The following is a 5,550-nucleotide window of genomic DNA, read 5'->3' as shown; positions in this document are numbered from 1 at the left end:
TAAATGATCGCGAATGACTCATTTTCCTAAGAAAGCACTTAATCACCATTTAACATCTCTTTGATGAGCTAACCAAGATGTATTGTGGGTGTCATAATGCTTTATATGTATTTTGATATCACGTGGCACATTTGTCCTATGCGATGGTCATTATAATTTGATTTTGTAGGGCAGCACGGTGGCGCAGTGGTTACCACTGCTGCCTCAGGGCACCGAGGTCCCAGGTTTGATCCCAGCCCTGGGTCACTGCCCATGTGGAGTTTGCACATTTTCCTTGTCTGCGTGGGTTTCACCCCCACAACCCAAAAGATGTGCCGGGTGGATGGATTGGCCACGATAAAATTGCCCCTTAATTAGCAAAAATGAATTGGGTACTCTAAATTTATAAAAATAAGAAAATAATTAAATAAAATAATTTGGTTTTGCTTCTGGAGATAAAAAGGTGTGCAAGGCTGTAAACTAAACATTAAATGCCAATTTCAGGAGAAGCTAGTTTTAATTCGGGACAAGCAATTTTGATGAGAAAAATTATTTGCATCTGTGCAACATCTCTGGCGTTATCCATTCATTGTTCTACAATTCCATGCATAAATTAATATTTGATATTTCAGCAAATAGCTTGTACTTTTTCCTCATTTGGAATAATTTTGGATTGCATAGTACTCATTTTACAACTTTAAAGTGCCTAATTCTCTTTTCCCAGTTAAGGGGCAATTTACCGTGGCCAATCCACCTATCCTGCACATCATTTGGGTTGTGGGAGGGAGGGGGTGGAGGGAGACCCACGCAGACACAGGGAGAATGTGCAAACTGAGCACGGACCGGTGACCCACGGCTAGGAGGCAGCAGTGCTAACCAGCACCACCGTGCCGCTCTTCGTAGTACTCATTTAATTACTGAAGTGGCAGTGGAGGACTTTCCAACTTGTGCACATCAGCATTGGATTAATTGGCCAAAACTGTAGGTTTTAATCAATACTTTATCATCTCATGTACAGCAGACCACAGCAACATTGCACCATGATTTAAAAAAATTAGCAACCACCTGGAATCCAAGAAATGAAACGAGCCATAGTTCATATTATACGTCAACAGAATATTCATGAATTATTCAGATGGAAACTGCTTGGCCAGAGGCTGATGTTGTAAGAAATAAATGCATGATGTTGTAAGAGGCTGATGTTAGAAGGGTCACTGATATTACCCTATTCTCAAAAAGCAGCAATCCAACATGACTAGCTCTGGCTTCTTGATGATGGAAGGTGCACGTATGGAAATTATGTGGAGGAAAGGATTGCTCCACTGTGACCCTCCCTCTAGCTCACATCATTTAAGACTTGCATATAAATAATGGCTCCTTCCTATCTTCATAAATTTAGAGTATTCAATTCCTATTTTGCAATCAAGGGGCAATTTAGTGTGACCAATCCATCTACCCTGCGCATCTTTGGGTTGTGGGGGTGAGACCCACGCAGACATGGTGAGAATGTGCCGGAATGGCTCCTTCCGTGAAAGTAACTATGTCAAGAATTCCTTCTGAAAAAGGAAAGAAAATTGATAAAGTAATGCATTTATTTTGAAAATGTGGGAAAAGGCTTACAATATCTTAAATGTATCTTTTACATGAGTTGCTATCATATAGCACTGTGAGGCTTGTATATTAAATTCCTATCACTGTACGTCTTGATTTTGATTCGAGAAGTGTAACAGGAAAGTAATATAGCTTCACAGTTGTAACCTTTCCCAAAAAACATAAAAGTAGTCCTGATGATGCTCCTCTCTTCCTCCCTTAAATGAGAAATCGTATATGGATCATTAATATCAAGACATTAAAAATTATTCATTCAGACCGTGTTTGGGATTCAAATGGCATTGACAAAAATGCATATAAACAAAATCAGAAATTCAATACACTAATCAAAATGTTTTCTACCAATCAGACAAAAACTTCAAACCCAGCATTTACCAACGTAATTTCCTTCCATTTAGGGCCATGGAATTCCTACAATGAGGAAAGGGGCCATTCGGCCCACCAAGTCTACATCAACCTTCTGAAAGAGCAGCCCATCTCGGCCCACTCCCTGTAATCCCACTTAATTTGCACACACCTGGAGGGGCAGTTTAGCATAGACAATCCACCTAACTTGAACATCTTTGGACTTAACAAAAGGAAACAAAAATTGGGTTGATTCATATACAGACCATTTATATTACATAATTCAGCTAAATACTCTTGGACTAAATTCACTGGTGAAACATGCATGTTGGGAAAATATGATACGGCCACTAAGATACACAAACTATCTGTTAGGAGTGAAATGGCCGTGGCATCTACCATGGAGACAAACACAGCGAACATCACATTTGAAAAGATTTTAAAAAAGGATATAAAAACTTATGGATTTCAAAGGCCATTTTTGAACAACCATATTGAATTATTTTGAGTAACTTTTCAAGTGTAGGTAAGGGTAATGTAGCAGATGTAATGTGCTTGGTGTTATTATCCCGAGACCAATAACTTTTAAAAATAAATTTAAACTTGGTTCAAAGCCTAGAAATCTTGACATGTGATCAAAACATTTACTCTAACACAAATCACCAAACTCAGTGGGTAATATTACAGAACGGAATTCCCCCTTCTTATTCTTTGCCCAATCAAAAACATTCTTCACGTACCTTTAAATGCTCATTCAATTTTGCGACAATCAATCCAAAGTGATTTTTAGCTCTCAAGTCTATTCATGTTCTTTTCTCAGGTCATTTACAATCTTGGAACAGTCTTTCATAGCGAGGTTTGCTATTTGACACTCCCTCTAGCCTCAGCTAGGCGAGTCATCCAGTCTTGTTTTAACATCCTATGTATTAGGTCTTTTCAATTATTGTGAGCTTCCATCCGCATTCCGGCATGGCGATATTACAGACTTCTTTGGCCTGTAGTTGCTCCCTCTCTCTCGCAGCCAGACTAAAAATGCTGTGATAATCTAGGAAAGCCTACAGCCCGATCTTTAGAACGCTGAATTATGGCAATGTGAATCGCATGGGCCTTGTATGTAGGTACAAATTCTAATTAGCTATCCTTCAGTGCACAACACCTTTTAATCTTGGACCTAACAGGACAGTTTAAAGCACAACAGTTTATAACCCGGCATTATCAACGCTTTTCTGGGACTGGACTTGCAGTCTCCACCATTAACATACAGGCTACTACACTTGTCTTAGAGTGTAAATACTGTGCACTTTCTTCCCAGCAAAACAATGTAAGTCTTCCTGTTACCAGTAAGGCATTTAAATCAGGTCATACAAAAAGATTAAAAAGATAATTGAATAGGTTTCTGGAGCGAAAAGGCGTTCGCATATCTGTAGAAATCACTAATGAATGGAGCTGTTCTATTTAAGCCGAACGGCCTTTTTCCTATTTAAATTAGAATTTAAAAAAAAAAGAAAAAACATGGATAATTGTTCATTTTAAATTTTATCTTCCAAAATTTTCCAACACTGCGCATCCTCCGTGATTATCAGGATATATAGGATTATGCATCATGGGCTATATATTCGAAATTCGACTCAGTCATATAAATTGAAGAAAGCATTACAATATCTAAGCAGCTTCTGGTTACAAAATTATTCACTGTTCCTAAACCCGCAGAATGAAATTCCTGCTGAGCACTTGTCCAGAGATCATGTTCAAAAATGCACCCATAAAATGAAATAGGGAATATAATTATAGTTGGTTAGTAATGTTACAATTAGCCTCAGTGCCCAGAAAAATTACATACCTGCCAGCATTCATGATTGAGTTGCAACTTTTAACCATGTTCCTATCGACTTTTATATTTCCATTCGTTGCAATGATTTAAATTACAGATGATTATTTTAACACTCTGTATTGATTGGTAGCCTTATATAAACATTTCCAATTTCAAACTGCTGCATTTACATTTATACAAAGTCAATTTTTTCCCCCCTATTATCTCCCTTCTCCTGAAGCTAGCTGGTATACAGATGCCACATTCTCTCCAATTTGCTATTATTCACATACAATCTTTTTGACGGTTAATGTCACTGTATTATTTCACTACCAGGAACATAAGATTACGTCCTGATCTGTCCACCTGCATCCAAAAAATTTGCAAGAGTCAACAGAATGCAGGAGCAGGAGCTCTGGCCACACTCCGGAAGTGGTACTGCACTGTCAGGGGCGCCCACTTTCAGATGAAATTTTAAACTCAGGCCAAATGCCCTTTCAGGTGACTGTAAAAGGTCCCATAGCATTGAACTCCCTCCAAACACCACTGTGGATGTACCTGCAGCAGTTCAGGAAGCACCAGGACCCGGGTTCAATTCCGGCCTTTGGCGACTGGCTGCGTGGAATTTGCACTTTCTCCATGTCTGCGTGGGTTTCCGCTGGGTGTTCCGGTTTCCTCCCCACAGTCCAAATAAGTGCACGGTAGATGGATTGGCCATGCTAAATTGCCCCTCAGTGTCCAAAGATGTGCAGGTTAGGTGGGGTTATGGGGTTACAGGAATAGGGTGGAGGAATGAGCCTTGGTAGGGTGCTCTTTCAGTGGGTCGGTGCAGACTTGATGGGCTGAAGGCCTCCTTCTGTACTGTAGGAATTCTATGGCTCTAACGCAGCTCATTTTCACCTTAAGGGCAATTAAGTTGGGCAATAAATGCTGACCTAGCCAGCAACACCCCCGTCCTAAGTCAATTTAAAAACATTTTTTGAAACAGCAAAATTGAAGTTCTCCCCAGACAATATTTATCCTCCACCAACATTAAAAAATATGATTTAGTCATTATCACATTGCTGTGTGGGACAATACCATGCGTAAATTTTCCTACATAACAAAGCTAAGTTTTTTGAAAAAATGCTTCATTGGTTTTAAAGCACTATGGGATGTCCTGAGGTTATGAAAGACATGATCTAAATGCAAACCGTTCTTTAATAACTCATATTGCTACCCTTACTGAGATCTGCTAACCCAACATCTTTCCATCTCTCTGAGGCAGTTCGGGAGCCCCTACCAGCTTTCTATTGCAATCCTAAACACTAGCTAACCATCTTTACCAATTAAACAAACATACACCTCCTCTTATGCATTTTTGGATTTCCTTACCTGCTTCAAATTTTGACAGATCTCAGAATCTCACTTTTCCTGTAACAAAGTCAAGAGAAGCATCCCAAAATTCCTCTCAATCAAAATTGGAACGAACGGTGCAAATAATAATCTCAGGTTTGGATGCAGATTTATTTCAGAATCAAATTGAACAGAATAAGTTTTATGGAACTCGTAAGGAGCAGCAACTGATTGTTTGCATAAAAGTTCTCATGGACTAACAAAGACAAGATTGACTCATCTATTTGTACAATATATATTGTGTGATAACACTACTCCAAAAATTTAACCAAGAGCGCCAGCTTAGTGACCTCTCTTCAGGCCTGGTTGTATTTGGGGGGGGGGAAAGAATTACCGTGAACAAAATGAGTATGGGTATCAAACATTCAATCTATCACACTATAATCTAAACAGAAACCAAACTGTTGGGG

This window comes from Scyliorhinus torazame, chromosome 22 (assembly GCF_047496885.1).
Source record: "Scyliorhinus torazame isolate Kashiwa2021f chromosome 22, sScyTor2.1, whole genome shotgun sequence".
Classification (NCBI taxonomy): domain Eukaryota; kingdom Metazoa; phylum Chordata; class Chondrichthyes; order Carcharhiniformes; family Scyliorhinidae; genus Scyliorhinus; species Scyliorhinus torazame.
The sequence above is the reverse complement of the archived record's forward strand: the minus strand, read 5'-3'. Positions refer to the sequence as shown.